A 17528-nucleotide genomic window follows, 5' to 3' on the forward strand; every position below is an offset into this window, starting at 1 on the left:
ACCATTAATTATTCACACATACACATGTATATACATATACAATTTCTCCTACATATGTTGCCTTTGGTGCCTCCGGAGCACGATGACAAGTGGTTCATGGGGGCGGTAGAGGGTAATAGTATTCTCCTTTGGGATCTATGACATGGTCGAGCAAAAATCCGGCTATTTCCTCTTAAAGTGCTAGTATGCGGTCCGATGGTAGGAGCTTATCCCGCACCTCTCTGAACTGTTAAGAAGGATATCAATATGCATGTGTGTTAGTTGTGTGACTAGATATCGATAATGGTGTGAATAGTGTTCTGACAAATGTACCCAGTCCTGTCTATCAGATCTGCTCCTTTCGCACGTCATCATGCGAATGTTCTCGCAAACGTAGAATGCACACGGATTATTCCCCGGCGGCTGCTTCAGGGCCTTTACGAGAATGGAATTGAATCAGATAATGATTAATCAAGCATGATAATTAATTAATGATATTGAAATAAGAATTAAAGAGATGGTAGCTAGCTAGTACTACTTAATTACTTACCTTTGGTCGATGCCAAAACAACTTTTTTGCCCACTTGCCTGGAGTCACCTTGATGAACTTTGCCCATGCCCTGCCCGCCGGCAAAGAAAATTAATAAAGGGGTTATTAAATAGTTCATATCAGGAAATGATGAACTAATAATAGGCCGAGATATAGTTAATAATGATTGAAATTACCTGTTGACTATCCCCTTCACGATGGTGAAGTCTTTATCTGCTTTAGGTAGTGAGTCCAGTAATTCAACTTTTCCTTCGTCAACTTTAATGTCTAACAAGACACAGTGACAACTGCATGCGCACACGTTTGCATGTCTTAATTAAGCGGGCATGTGCATAAAATTAATCAACTACCATAAACTATATACACTTAATTATTAACATCTAGCTAGCTAGTAAGCAAAAACAGAATTTGTAGTACAAGACAGTGTGACTCACGGGAAGTTGTAAGGAAGTAGTATATCTTCATTGGTATTGTGGCGCTTCAAGAACTCTAGCATGCTTTCCTCTACACCTTCTTGATAATATGAAATCTGCCATATGTCCTCATTAATGGTATTTGGGTCAATGAACCCAATGTCGTAGCGTCCAGATTTTTTCATTTCATACATCTTCATCCTGCATATAATACCACAGAAAAAGAATATAGTGAGGATAATTACATGTAATGATTGATCAAAATTATCACTACATAACTATCTTGAGACTTAAATTATAGAAAGAAATCACTTACAGACAATAGCAACTGACGATAGACTTGTCGAGTGCGTCTTGATTGAATAACTGAAATAGTTCTGGATACTCAATGGCCAGAGAATTCTCATGGTAATAATGCTCATACTTGAAATTCACCATGAGGGACTCTCGATTGGAAATCTTGGTAATGTTCATGTACCATTGATGCAATTCATACATTCTCGTTGGGAGGTCCTTGACCTTGTCTGGATGGACCAAAGGTTGGCCCCGGACATATTTCCATGCTATTTCCGATTCTCTAAGCGGAGGCATGGGCTCAATTTCGAGGAGTTGTCCAACAGAGATATTGAGCATTTTAGCCTGCATTATATGATCCTCCGTTATTACCACATCGCCATGCTGGGGAACGCTAACAGTTTGCCCACAATAATATTTGGCGCGCGTACTCCTCTCATGTGTTATTGGCACAACAAGCGGGGGGATCGCTTGCGCCGCCTGTTCTCCCAACTGGGAAACGGTTTTCCCGCATTTTTTGCCAGCTGCTTGTTGGCTCGAGCTCGAGCTCGCTTCCTTCTTTAGCCATTCTCGATGTAGTTTCCTGATTTGGCGCTCATAGTCCGAGTCAACAGGCTTGGGTGCTGGTTCTCTAGCCATATGAATGAAGTGGTCAATTACTTTCTCAGGCACTTTCTCCTTTGGCGGCGGTGCCGGTTTCGGTCCAAAATGGGCGTCCACTTGGGCTTGCACTATGGCTACGTTTTGCTCCTTAGTCATGTCGTAAGGCCTCTGAGGAATAGGAGCATGGCTTGGACCATATTTATATCGCTTGTCTCCGCCTGTACTTCCTGAACTACCTCGACTCGTACCGCTACACACCATAGCTGCAGCATGTCTCTTCTGCAATTGCTGAGACGGCAGAGATGGCTGACGTGGCTGAGTTGGACCAGGAGAAGTGGGCTGACGATGTGCCGGACTTGAAGCAGGAGGTGCGGCCTGACACGGTGCCGGACTTGAAACCGGAGAAGTGGCATGACGCTGTGCCGGACTTGAAACCGGAGGAGTCAGCTCACGCGTTTGGGGACTTGGAGGAGGTGGCGTACTTCGAGGAGGAGTCGGCTCACGCGTTCGTGGACTTGGAGGAGTGGGAGTCTGCTGACTCGGTGGCGGACTTTGAGGAGGAGTCGGTAGACGACGCGGTGTCGGTGGACTTCGAAAGATGATGCAATACTTTCTCCATAGGATGATACGATGTATGGCCTCTCCTAGTGTGCGCTCGTCTTCACCTCCACGAATGTCAAGTTGTAGCCCCGAATATGGGTCCACCACTTCATCAACCATGAAACGAGCATAGCCCTCTGGAATCGGGATGCAATGGAAGGTTCCTTCGGGGGTAACTGGAAAAGCAACGTCCTCCGCCACCTTCATGGATATGTTCTTCATTTTGGAGTGTAGCTCACAGCTAGTGTTCTCTATGATGTCATCCACAGGGTATGTATCCAACAATGTGTCGCCCGGGGCAGAACCAACGCTGCTTCTCGGCATGGATGGGATGGTGCTATCCAATGCTGGACGATCATCCGCTTGCTGCTGCCGCTGGTGAGACCCCCTTTCCTGGCTAAGTGAGTCGATCTGCTGCTGCTGCTGCTGGAATTTGAGTGCCAGGTCTGCGTGCCTTGCTTCTAGGCCTTGAAGGCGTTCTGCGTCCTGCTTCCTATGCTCCTCCTCTAGCTTCCTTTTTTTCTCCTCCTCCATCTTCCTTGTTGCACGGGTCCTATAGTCCTCGTTCCATTCTGAAAAGACCTCATACCAGGGAATAACGCCCTTGCCTCGTGTTCTTCCCGGGTGTTCACAATTTCCCAGGGCGCGCGTAAGCTCGTCGTTCTCTCTGTTGGGCATGAACACCCCCCTTCGAGCTTCTTCTATTGCGTCAATTATCTTTTGTTCGGCTCCTTTTTGATTTGCCTTCCGTGAAACTTCGCCTGTCTTCGGGTCCAACGCCCGCCCATGCACATAGAACCAAGTTCTGCACCTGGGGGGCTAGTTCCTAGTAACCGGAGTGACCCCTGCATCCTCCATCTCTTGCTCATACTTATCCCACTTAGGCAATCCCACTGCTTAGCCACCTGGACCCAGCCTATGGAACTGCGTCTTTTTTGCGGCATTTGCCTTGTTTTTCATCGACCGTTCCTTAGATAATTCTGAATCCTTGAAGGTCACGAAATCGTCCCAGTGTTCTCTTTGCTTCTCCAGTGTTCCCATGAAATCTGGAGTCTTCCTTTCATTAGCGAGGTAGTTGGCCATACAGTTTTCTTGTGGGTGTTGAATGCAATTGCCATCTTCTTAAGAGCAGCGGCCTTGACTTTCTCCACATCTGCTTCAGTGAAATGATCTGGTAGGGTGAAATGTTCCATCAGAGATTTCAAAAGGTCTTTTTTGGCTCTGTCGTCGACCCAAGTAACACCTGGACGTTTAGTCTTTGGCTCTTTCCATTCTTGAATGGAGATCGGGAGTTTGTCCTTCACAAGAACTCCGCACTGATGAGTCCACTTGTCCGCAATGTTCTTAGGCGTGAGGGGTTCGCCACTAAGTTTGGTGGATTTGATGTGGTACTTTACACCATCCTTCAATAATCTGCCCGGGCCTCGCTTTGTCTTGCTGTCTGTAGAAGCAGATTTGCTCGATCCGGAGGGCTGAAAGAAGAAAGATCGATTTGTTAATATATCTTCAATAAAAAAACATGTGATGATCACCATGATGCATGCTTATATAAATCTATACCTCGCCGGTAGTCTTTGTTATTTGAAGATGAGCATTGTCTGTGTCATCACAAACATTGTCTGTGTCATCATAATCATAATCATAGTTCATGACTTCATGAGCTCGGTCGTCGAGATCGAATATCTTTTCATCACCCTCTCCGATATTGTTCAGATATTGGGAGCCGTCATCTACTTCATTCAGATCATCTAGCCTGTAAGGGCTGCGTATGATGTCGAACAATTCCTCTTCTCTCTCTCTGCCGGTATTGTCCATCATAGCTTTACTTTACTAATACAGAAGAAATATAAAACAATTTAGTATTCAAATTACAATGCATGGATGCAATCAATAGGGAAAAACTGAATCATATAGTACATAATATATATGCATCGTCTCGATTAATATATAATCTCGAATACATCATCGTCTCGAATAATATATATAATCTCGAATACATCATCTTGAATATTATATATCGAATACATCACTGGCTAGGTACCTAATAAAGATCGAGTACTACAGAAGAATCTAGGGCGCCACTTGCGGTTCCTAGGGTGCGGGCGGTGGACACCCAAAGAGAAGGAACCATCACAGGATCATATCTCCGGTCATCTGCCCAAAGAACCTGCCAAGTAGTGGAGAACCTGACGTCGTCCATAGCAGCCATGTAGCAATGGACGTGCTCGTCTTCCTCCCTGACACGGCGACGCACTGATACGTCATTTTGCATCATGCTTTTATGTCAATATTTATTGCATTATGGGCTGTTCTTTCACATTATGTCACAATACTTATGGCTATTCTCTCTTATTTTGCAAGGTTTACATGAAGAGGGAGAATGCCGGCAGCTGGAATTCTGGGCTGGAAAAGGAGCAAATATTGAAGGACTATTCTGCACAACTCCAAAAGTCCTGAAACTCTACAGAATACCTTAAAATAAATAAAGAAAAATCATCGCCAAAGATGAAGGCCAGGGGGCCCACACCCTGCTCATGAGGGTGGGGGCGCGCCCCCCTGGGCGCGTCCCCCTACCTCGTGGGCCCCCTGGTGGCTCTCCGACGTCCATCTTATCCCATATGAAGTCTTTCGATGAGAAAAAAAATAGCAGAGAACCTTTCGGGACGAGACTCCGCCGCCACGAGGCGAAACCTTGGCGGAACCAATCTAGGGCTCCGGCAGAGCTATTCTGCCGGGAACACTTCCCTCTGGGAGGGGGAAATCATCACCATCGTCATCACCAACGCTCCTCTCATCGGGAGAGGGAAATCTCCATCAACATCTTCACCAGCACCATCTCATCTCCAAACCCTAGTTCATCTCTTGTATCTAATTCTTGCCTCCAAGTCCGGAATTGGTGCTAGTAGGTTGCTAGTAGTGTTGATTACTCCTTGTAGTTGATGCTAGTTGGTTTATTTGGTGGAAGATCATATGTTCAGATCCTATATGCACATTATTACCCCTCTGATTATGAACATGAATATGCTTTGTGAGTAGTTACGTTTGTTCCTGAGGACAAGGGAGAAGTCTTGCTATTAGTAGTCATGTGAATTGGTATTCATTTGATATTCTGACAAGATGTATGTTGTCTAACCTCTAGTGGTGTTATGTTAACGTCGACAACATAACACTTCACAATTATTTGGGCCTAGAGGAAGGCATCGGGAAGTAATAAGTAGATGATGGGTTGCTAGAGTGACAGAAGCTTAAACCCTAGTTTATGCGTTGCTTCGTAAGGGGCTGATTTGGATCCATATGTTTCATGCTATGGTTAGGTTTACCTTAATACTTTTGTTGTAGTTGCGGATACTTGCAATAGATGTTAATCATAAGTGGGATGCTTGTCCAAGTAAGGGAAGTACCCAAGCACTGGTCCACCCACATATCAAATTATCAAAGTACCGAACGTGAATCATATGAGCGTGATGAAAACTAGCTTGACGATATTCCCATGTGTCCTCGGGAGCGCTTTTCCTATTATAAGAGTTTGTCCAGGCTTGTCCTTTGCTACAAAAAGGATTGGGCCACCCTGCTGCACTTTATTTACTTTTGTTAATTGTTACTCATTACAATTTATCCTATCACAAAACTATCTGTTACTACTTATTTCAGTACTTGTAGAGAATACCTTGCTGAAAATCGCTTATCATTTCCTTCTGCTCCTCGTTGGGTTCGACACTCTTACTTATCCAAAGGACTACGATAGATCCTCTATACTTGTGGGTCATCAAGACTATTTTCTGGCGCCATTGCCGGGGAGTGAAGCGCCTTTGGTAGGTGGAATTTGGTAAGGAAAAAATTATTTAGTGTGCTGAAATTTTCTGTCACTTGTTACTATGGAAAGTAATTGTTTGAGGGGCTTGTTCGGGATATATTCACCCCTTCCGGTTGAGCCAAGAGTTGCTCCTCAACCTACTGAACTTACTGAATCCATTGAAAATGAAACTGCTTTTCAGATTCCTTCAGGTATGATGGAAAAACTGCTAGCTAACACTTTCGCACGAGACCGAACAAAGCATCCTGACGAGCATCTACGCTTTGTGGATGATATTTGTGGACTATTTAAGCTTGCAGGTATACCCGATGATGTTGTTAAGAGGAAGGCTTTCCCTTTATCTTTGGAGGGAGATGCATTGACATGGTATAGGCTATGTGATGATACGAGATCATGGAACTATAAAAGATTGAAATTGGAATTTCATCAAAAGTATTACCCTATGCATCTTGTTCATCTTGATCGCAATTATATATATAATTTTTGGCCTCGTGAAGAAGAAAGCATCGCTCAAGCTTGGGGGAGGCTTAAATCAATGTTATATTCATGCCCCAATCATGAGCTCTCAAAATTGACGATTCTCCAGAATTTTTATGCTCGGATTTCTGATAACAATCGCACCATGCTCGATACTTCTTGTGCTGGCTCTTTTATGATGAAGTCTATTGAATTTGGATGGAATTTATTGGATAGAATTGAAGAAACTCTGAAGATTGGGACCTCGACGAAGGTAAGGAGTCAGGTATGACACCTAAGTTTGATTGTGTTAAATCTTTTATGGATACCGATATTTTCCGTAAGTTTAGCACTAAATATGGACTTGACTCTGAGATAGTAGCTTCTTTCTGTGAATCTTTTGCTACTTATGTTTATCTCCCCAAGGAGAATTGGTTTAAATATCATCCTCCCATAGAAGTAAAAGTAGTTGCACCTATTAAAGTTGAAGAAAAGATTGTCACTTATAATGGTCCTATTGTTCCTACTTCTTATGTTGAGAAACCCCCTTTCCCTGTTAGAACGAAGGATCATGCTAAAGCTTCAACTGTTGTTCGTAAAAGCAATACTAGGACTTATACACCTCCTGAGCAAGTCAAAGTAGAACCCAATATTGCTATCGTTAAAGATCTCTTGTCTGATAATATTGATGGGCATGTTATTCAATTCACTGGTGAAACTGCTAGAATTGCTAAACCCTGTGATAGAGATAAACATAGACCCGTGGTAGGCGTGCCTGTTAGTTCTGTTAAAATAGGAGATCATTGTTATCATGGCTTATGTGATACGGGTGCTAGTGCTAGTGTTATACCCATTGGCTTATACAAAGAAATTATGCATGATATTGCACCTGCTGAGTTAGAGGAAATTGATGTTACAATTAAACTTGCCAATAGAGATACTATATCTCCAATGGGAATTGTTAGAGATGTTGAAGTCTTGTGTGGGAAAACCAAATATCCCACTGATTTTCTTGTTCTTGGTTCTCCACAAGATAGCTTTTGTCCCATTATATTTGGTAGACCCTTCTTGCGTACTGTTAATGCTACGATAGATTGCGAAAAGAATGTTGTTACTGTTGGCTTGGATGATATGGTTCATGAGTTTAATTTCTCTAAATTTAGTAAACAACATCGTGAGGAAGAATTGCCTAGTAATGATGAAATTCTTGTTCTTGCTTCTATTGCTGTACCTCCTAGTGATCCTTTAGAACACTATTTGCTAGACCATGAAAATGATATGTTCATGAATGAAAGAAGGGAAATAGATGAAGTATTCTTTAAACAGGAACCTATTCTGCAGCACAATTTGCCTGTTGAAATCCTAGGGGATCCTCCTCCACCCAAGGGTGATCCCATGTTTGAGCTTAAACCGTTGCCTGATAATCTTAAATATGCTTATCTTGATGAAAAGAAAATATATCATGTCATTATTAGTGCTAACCTTTCAGAGCATGAAGAAGAAAGATTATTGAAAACTCTGAAGAGGCATCGTGCCGCTATTGGATATACTCTAGATGATCTTAAGGGAATCAGTCCGACCCTATGTCAACATAAAATAAATTTGGAAGCAGATGCCAAACCGATTCGTGATCCTCAACGACGTTTGAATCCTAAAATGAAAGAAGTGGTGAGAAAAGAAATACTCAAGCTCCTAGAGGCAGGTATAATTTATCCCATTGTTGATAGTCAGTGGGTAAGTCCTGTCCATTGTGTCCCTAAGAAGGGAGGTATTACTGTTGTCCCTAATGATAAAGATGACTTGACTCCATAAAGAATTATCATAGGTTATAGGATGGTAGAAAGATTATGCAAACATACACACTATTGCTTTCTAGATGGTTATTCTGGTTTCTCTCAAATACCTGTGTCGGCTAAAGATCAATCAAAGACTACATTTACTTGCCATTTTGGTACTTTTGCTTATAGACGTATGCCTTTTGGTTTATGTAATGCACCTGCTACCTTTCAAAGATGCATGATGGCTATATTCTCTGACTTCTGCGAGAAAATTTGTGAGGTTTTCATGGACGACTTTTCCGTCTATGGTTCCTCTTTTGATGATTGCTTGAGCAATCTTGCTCGAGTTTTGCAGAGATGTGAAGAAACTAATCTTGTCTTGAATTGGGAAAAGTGCCACTTTATGGTGAATGAGGGTATTGTCTTGGGGCACAAAGTTTCTGAAAGAGGTATTGAAGTTGATAAAGCCAAGGTTGATGCTATTGAAAAGATGCCATGTCCCAAGGACGTCAAAGGTATAAGAAGTTTCCTTGGTCACGCCGGATTTTATAGGAGGTTCATCAAGGACTTCTCAAAAATCTCTCGGCCTCTGACTAATTTATTACAAAAAGATGTACCATTTGTCTTTGATGATGATTGTGTACAAGCATTTGAAATACTTAAGAAAGCATTAGTCTCTGCACCTGTTGTTCAGCCACCTGATTGGAATTTACCCTTTGAAATTATGTGTGATGCTAGTGATTATGCTGTAGGTGCTGTTCTAGGGCAAAGAGTTGATAAGAAATTGAATGTTATCCATTATGCTAGTAAGACTTTAGACAATGCTCAAAGAAATTATGCTACTACCGAAAAGGAACTTTTAGCGATTGTATTTGCTTGTGATAAATTCAGACCCTATATTGTTGATTCTAGAGTAACTATTCATACAAATCATGCTGCTATTAAAATCTTATGGAAAAGAAAGATGCAAAACCTAGACTCATTAGATGGGTTCTCTTGCTTCAAGAATTTGATTTACATATTGTTCATAGAAAAGGAGCTGAGAACCCCGTTGCAGACAACTTGTCTAGGCTAGAGAATGTTCTTGATGACCCACTACCTATTGATGATAGCTTTCCTGATGAGCAATTGAATGTCATAAGTACTTCTCGTAGCACTCCATGGTATGCTGATTATGCTAATTATATTGTTGCTAAATTTATACCGCCTAGCTTCACATACCAACAAAAGAAAAAGTTTTTCTATGACTTGCGACATTACTTTTGGGATGACCCACATCTTTATAAAGAAGGAGTACACTACTAGGAAAAGGCCTACTAATGGCGCACCTAATTTGACCATTAATGGCGCATTAGCGGCGCGCCATTAGTACCACGCCATTGGTATATTTTACTAATGGCGCACCCCCTGGTGCGCCATTAGTATCTGATATACTAATGGCGCACCACTGATGCGCCATTAGTGTATACAGAAGTGCGCCATTAGTATGCCTCCCAGGAGCCATGTATACCCAGGTGCTCTGGCATACTAATGGCGCATGGCAGCAAGATGCGCCATTAGTAACCTCGGCATACTAATGGCGCACTCTTCAGTGATGCGCCATTAGTATGCTTTGTCATACTAATGGCGCACTGTCATGTGATGCGCCATTAGTATGAATATTAGGTTTTTTTATTTTTTATTTTCTGTTTTTTGCACAGGTTACAAAATGTATAATTTGACAAAATATAGACAGCACACATCAACAACAGATTCATCGAATACAATAGAAGATTAGTTTTTGAATACAATTCATCATATTAGTCTCCGAATACAATTCATCATATTAGTCTCCGAATTGAAAAGATCGAACAAAGATAGAACATTATATTACAAGTCTCGAGACCGCGAGTAGCGAGTTTGTCTTCACATTACAAGTCGATATCGATCATCTAAACTACCATCACATAAAAGAGAGTTGCGGTCATCACGATGAGCATCATCACGATGAAACTCGTCTTCATCCGGTTCCTCCAACGCTCCCTCCCCTCTCCCGCTAGATAGCGGGCGTATCTAGATTCGGCCTCGGCCCTAGTGGTGTACCCTTTGTAACTGTTACCGCTGAATCGGTGAACCTGTCTCCGACACTCCTCCCAGTCGTCGTAGACTCCGGGAACCTTACCCTTGTACACGACATACGTCGGCATCGCTATGCACTAGCCAAACGAAACGTTAGTACCAATTCACAGACAATACATAAGCAATATATAAGTATGCAACAGAACGATCGGAAGAGAAAAGCAAGACATTAATAGCATCGATTACATCTAAGTTGAACGACTCTCGAAACCAAAGAGACATACTACAAGTTCATTAAAGTTTAATTACAACATGAGCCAATCGATGTTTCAGAACTAGACATAGCATCACTGCTTTCGACTCGACTCAAGGGACCGAAGCATGGATGAAGCCGCCATCTATCGTGGGAGTCATGAAAGAACGGGCGTTGTCATCCTGCATTTGTAGCATTGTGTCGATGTCACTGTTGGACGGTTGATTTCTGAGGTAGACCTGCCCCGAGGTACGAAGGACATCTTGATGGATGATTTCCGCAAAATCCGACTGGATGCGAAAGAATTCTTGTCTGATGTCCGCGTCCTGGATTGCCGACATGCTCGCGGCCCAATCTTTGAGTCTACTCGGTAGCAGAAGTTGATGATGGTCCCGTACGATCGCCCGCATGTGATGGATGGCGTAGTAGGCACCATTCTGACCGCCAGGCGGCTGCTTGACGCAGCAGAACATCGTATTATGGGAGAACACGTGCTTGCCGTACTTATGAATAGGCCTGGTGAAGGTGCCTCCAGATTTGACGTAGCCAGGGAGAACATCATCAAGAACCTTCTTGACATTTGTGTAGTCTACGTTCGACTGACGGTCCGGGTCGAAATACGTGGCCATGGAATATTTGGGGCTTAGGAGGATGAGCGTGCAATGTGTGTCACTGCAGAAAACACGGAATCTTAAAAGAAAAACGATCGAAATCTAAGAATTCATATGTTACGGGGTGGTTGAGGGGAGGACTTACTCGGGAAAGTAAGGCACGAGGAAGTTATCCTTATCTTGGTTTGCCAGAATGACGCCTTCAAGGTAAGAACTCGCGACTTGCCGGTCCCCAGCGCTCCCCAAGATCTTGGCACGCATGTAGAAGGGGTCGACTATCACGATGTCCGGGGTCTTGTCGCGAATGATCCGCATCTCCATACTCAGCGAAAATAGCCGAACAAAGGTGTAGTGCAGCGGATGAAGGTTCAACATAGCGTGGATGTCATCAAACCGCAGGACGATCGTACCCCCGATGGAGTTATCCACAAAGCCCTTGCCCTCTCGCACCTTGGCCGCGAAAACCGGGTATGCCACATCCTTCTCTCTGAGATGCTGCTTCTCCAAAGAAAGAACACTGTCATGCAGACTCCGCATAGCACCGGTTGCAGCATTGAGCATAGTTGTCGGTAGCATCGCCCTACCCGCCACATGCACCCTCCTCGAGATATCCTCAGGTGAAGGTGGCCCGTCCTGAGCACGGATCGTACTCGGTGCCGGCTGGCTCGCACCCTTGTTAGTCTTTCTTTTGCGTGCCTTCTTCTTCTCCTGTAATCGGACCGAGTTCTGCTCACAGACCACCTTCTTGAGTGTATTTGGGCTGATAATATTTCGCACCTCGCCTATCTGAGGCTCGGTGGAGTCGGCAGCTGGAGGCGTCTCCTGAGAGCTGAACGGCAGACGACGCCTGTTGCAACTTGGCTTCTCCGCGGTACCAGCTAGATCGCGCACGTCTTTTGTTGGGTTGGGCTCTTGAGAAGGAGCCCCCATGAAGTCGCCATCGTACCCATGTTCGGCAAAGTACTGATCGACGTTGCCAAATGTATCATCGTCGTAGTCGTTCTGATCCTATGCCATATGCATGTTTGGATCCAGCAATATAGGGATGTCCGGCACCGTTGCGGCGGTCTTGCCATGGGGCCGACTTGGCGCCGGCACGACTGGCGGTGTTGTCTTTGGGGTGGTGTCCCCCGCCCCCAAACGAATCTGGCTCTTCGGCCAAAGCAGGGGCCAGCTCAGGCAGGCGCTGAGGGTCATCACATCATCATCGTCGGCCCCGACGGGTCGAATCGGAGGTAACAACTCGTCGCAGCCTGGCAGCACCCGAACCAGTTGAACCCTAAAGAAGTTGGGTGGCATCGGGGTACCGTGGAACAAGGGGTTGCCCGATTGAACGATTTTGCCCTTGGCGACATCGACCAACTCGTTGTTCACGAAGTGCAGGAGAGTGCACGGAACATCGGCGACGCCCTGCGAAAACATGTAGGGCGTCAGGGATGCCCAGTCAAAGGCAAGGAGATGAAGTCCTCGGCCGAGAGAGGCTTAATTAGTTACCGTGATGATGGCGTCGAGCTCGGCTAATGTCGAGGCACCGCCAACGGCGGGCGTGCAGTTAACGGAGGGGCCGCTTGCTGCAGAGGTGCCGGCCGGCGTACACCCGGGTGCATTAAGCTCCCGTGCCGGCGTCGGAGACACCAATGCCGCCTCCACCGGAGACACCAATGGCCCCGCCATCGCATTCTGCGAGTTGCTGGCCGTGAAGCTAGGAATCGGGGGCGGCCCCTGTTGGCCGCCCACAATCCACGCACTCAACCCCTGGATCAAGGTGGGCACAATGGTGGTGATCGTCGCTCCGAGTCGTTGTTCCACTTGCTCTTGGACAATCTCCGGAATCCGCGCCACATGTGCCTTGAGTTCTTGAACCTCGCGCGCCTGGCTTTCTGAGCTGGTCTTTTTCTCCTTCCGCACACCAGCGGTATAGTATGACCCCCATTTTGTGGACAAGCCTTTGCCGGCCACACGACCAGCTGATGTCGGCTTACTGAGCTTATCCTTGTTCTTCATTACATTCAACGCGCTATTTAGAGTGGTGTCCCAAGGGTTGCTCGTAGTCGACCCCGCGCTACTGCTTTCAGTCGCCTGCGGAAGGAATGTGAACCATTTAGAAATTTGGCTTCATTAATTAGAATGCAACCATATGGAGCTAATTACGCGGGGGTGTATTCCTTACCAGAACAAGCTCAAGCTCAAGCGCCTTTGTTATCGGGTCCTCCTTGTACCGGGCCCTGACATAGTTCCTAGTCTGCTTGTTACCGCTGTATTTCTCGAAGCTGGGTGGTGGGCCTTGCTCGGCACGCTCCGCGTCCTCCTTGTCCCATATAGGCTCCGCCACTCTATAACCGCCGGGACCGAGTTTGTGTTCCCCTAAGTTCAGCTCCCGCATTTCTTTCCCCCACTGACTTGATTGGGAGTTTGCGGTGCTCGAGCAATTGATCTTGAAGTCGTTGTAGTCATCTTCGGTGATCGAAGGATTTTTCTCCTTGATCTTCTCATAACTCTCACCTTTCTAGATCATTCTCTTCACATTGCTTTTCCAAGTAGACAGGGCCTTGCTCATCTTCGTGAGGGCAGCATTGTTCACTTTATTCCCTTTGAGGCTTGTGTTTTCAAAAGCAGCGGGGAACTTGTATCGTTCGTGCAGCTTCGTGAAGAGGAGGTTGCGCAAATTCCCTCGGTCAGGATGCCTCAGGTTCTCGTTGTTGATCGAGACGGTGCTCTGGAGAATGCACCCGAGCTGAAGCGAGTACCCCTTGACTATTCGTTCGGGCGCCGTTGGATTCCCGTTGGAGTCCACTTCAGTAACTTCCTCCTTGAGGGTGCGGAGCACGGTCGGGCGCCGGTCCTTCCATTGCCTCTTCTGTTGGCTGCCATCTGTGCGTGCGCCGCCATCATCAGTGGTGGCATCCTTGGCGGCACCATCAGTGGTGGCATCACTAGGGTCATCCTCGGCGGTACCATCAGTGGTCTCAGGATCGGTGGGGAAGGCGGCGTCCTCATAGAAGTGAGGTTGTTCCTCCATCTCTCGGGACAGCTCCAAGAATGCCTTGCCGCCCGAACCCCCGGCCTCATCATTCTGGGCCATGTTTCTCTCTAAATAGATACAAAGTTTGGTCAAAAAGTTGGTTATTGTCAACGAACAAGATCATGGTCTCATCATTTAGGGTTTGTCGACACCGAGGCATCCTAAAATCTAAGCTTTTATCATTGAGGGTTTTTCGACACCGAGGCATGCCTATGGTTTAATGCAGCTAGAATAAAGGGGCACTTGATCCTACTTAATTAACTACTAAGATACCCCGGCCCATGCATTAGTCACAAGTACCCCATATGTCCTATTTTTAGCAAAGTCATGCTAAAATTCACGGAAAATTTTAGCATGACCTTTGCTGAAAATAGGACATATGGAGTACCCGAATTTGCCGGAACGGAAGTTAATCGACATTCCAGCAAACTCAAGGGCCTCTCGAGTGGACAAGGCAAAAAAGGCCTCCATCACAACATGGAAAAATATATATCAGCAAACTCAAGGGCTTTTGCTTTTGCTTTTCAGTGCCAAATTGTAGCTAGTACCAGCAAATTAACATCTAGCAGCAATCTTCCTAGTCTAAGCATCAGCTGACCTGGTAACTGTACCAATTTGGTTCAATTAAAAAAAAGACCTGGTAACTGTACCAGCTACCACATTGTTCACGGACAGCTACCAAACTATTTCTGTATCAAAACAACATGGTAGCTGTAAATGTGGCAAAGAAGCACAATAAATCTGATAAGTTGGTATACAGCTTCAGGTTCCATACAAAGTCAAATGCCAATGGGCAAAAAAAGTAAGTAGCTAGTTAATTGCCTTATTTTCAGTGTAACAAAAATTATGGGAAAATGTACACTGTTATTAGGGGAAGTTTTATACTGTAATTACATATAAGAAGCATCAGGGCTACACTGAAAATTGCTGAGCTTACACTAAAATACATCTGCACTGCAGGGCTTGTACACACAAATTCAGTTAGATGATCTAACACTGACAAAATAAAGGAAACACCTACTGAACCAATACAGAGATATGAAAGCACAAGTTACTAGCATTTGCCTAAAAACTACATAACTAGGATATGAAAGCACAAGTTACTAGCATTTTCCTAAAAACTACATAACTAGTGGACCAACTCTCTGTCTGTAACAAGAACTATAGATCATGGGTGCTCGGGGGAAAGTAGCACAAACAGACAATGCAAAGAACCAATCAACTAGTGAAGCCAATCAAGAACCTAGAGATATAGCTAGCAAACTGAGAAGCACATGCAGAGCAGGAGCAGAGCAGAGCAAAAGAACAAAGCATCAACTTTGTCAAGCGTATGAAATTGCTTAGGTTCAACAGAAAACAAAAATGCCCTGTCAATTTTCAATGCCCTATTTAATTGACCAAACAAGTGTTTTAATAGGCATCATACAGCAGCACAGTACGCCTAGTGATTCTTGGTGAACTGTGGAAGATTAAAGTACCAGATACTAACCATTTTAATAAATATTAAAATGGCCAAAAAAGGCATCATTTGATGAAGCAAACTTGAAGCAGTAGATTAACCAAAAATAAGCTTAACCCTTCAGATACTAACCATTTTATCTAGTGTATAGTTTCTTTATTTCAGATAGAACCAAGTTTTATCTAGTAGATTAACCAAGTTTCAGATATTAACCAAGGATCTTCCCTTGCAGAAATTGCACATGCCATTCAGAAAGAAAAAGCATTCTGAAGTAGAGTTCAGAAAAAAAATTGTCATCATCAACTAACGTCTCAGCGACTTCTACTGTTTTTATTTTTTGAATTCTGGACTTCTACTGTTCTGTTATGTTGGGCTGCACGATGCCATACATTCCTCTATGCACTTCTATACTTGTAAGATGTAACCTTTCTAGTACACTACAGAAAGAACAACATGGACGTCTCATGACAGCCGGGAGGAGACTTGGAGTCAAACTACCGCTAGCTTGCTCAACTCCCTATGTTCCGACCTCCACGTACAACAGGTGGTTGCGTGCAAATTCTACCTACTCTTGGAAACATATAGAGTCACAGGTCATTTCTTTCTTGTTTCTGTTCAAGAACCTTGAGAGGAAAAGACAACAAGTTGATGATTATTATCAGCAAAGACTAGCCAAGACAAACAACGCTATAACTGACTGTTTTGGTTGCATTTGGTTTTTCTAGATGTACAATATCTAAAACTAGTGAACCAGGAAGAAAAATGTGAAAAATTGTGAGAGGGGGGGAGGGGGAGAGGAGGAGAGGAGGAGGGGGAGCTCACGGGGGCAGGAGGAGGGTTGGTAGCACCACATTTTCTTGTACAGTTAACCAATTTTCTTGTCGGTTCGAGAGCTGGTAGCACCACATTGATGTGTTTATGCCAGCTAGAGCAGAACTAGTCGTCCTCACAACAGAATATTTGACAGGGCAACAGCAACAGAACTAGTCGTCCTCACAACTAAAATAAACAGGGCAGCAACAACCAGCCATCATGCCTAACTGCCTACCCAATTCCCATTTCAATTTGCACTTGACCAAACCATGTCCATCGTGCCTAACAAGCAGCAACCTATTCATACAAGTCGGGTGAAACATGCATGTGCTAATCAAACATGAAGGAAGGGCATACATATATGATTATTAACCAATCCGAGAGACTTTGCGGGTTTTCTGAACCAAACCAAGTGCAAGTAGTGCTAGATTTTAGCCTTTCGCATCATCACCACTACGAATTCCACAACAGCCCTGACTAATTAACCGCATGATCGTAGAAAAGGAGAAAAAATCCCCACCCAGTTCGTCGAACAGAGCAGAGCACAAAAATCCCCTCCAGTGAATTTTACCACGATCTACTACTTGGGGCCGCGAATTCGCAGGACTGTAGGAGCATGGAATGGATAATAAGGAGGCGCATACCTAGAGGAAGAGACGACCACCGACGATTCTGCGAAGTTGAAGAAGAAGAAGCCGATCTGGATGGATGATGACGATCTCCTCCGTGCGCTCCGTGGATATTTGGGCTCCTGTGTGCGCTCAACAATGGTGTCGGGGCGGCGCTGGCGACGGTGGTGTGGACGGGGCGGCGCTGGTGTCAGGG

This window comes from Triticum dicoccoides, chromosome 4A (genome assembly GCF_002162155.2).
Source record: "Triticum dicoccoides isolate Atlit2015 ecotype Zavitan chromosome 4A, WEW_v2.0, whole genome shotgun sequence".
In the NCBI taxonomy this organism is placed as follows: domain Eukaryota; kingdom Viridiplantae; phylum Streptophyta; class Magnoliopsida; order Poales; family Poaceae; genus Triticum; species Triticum dicoccoides.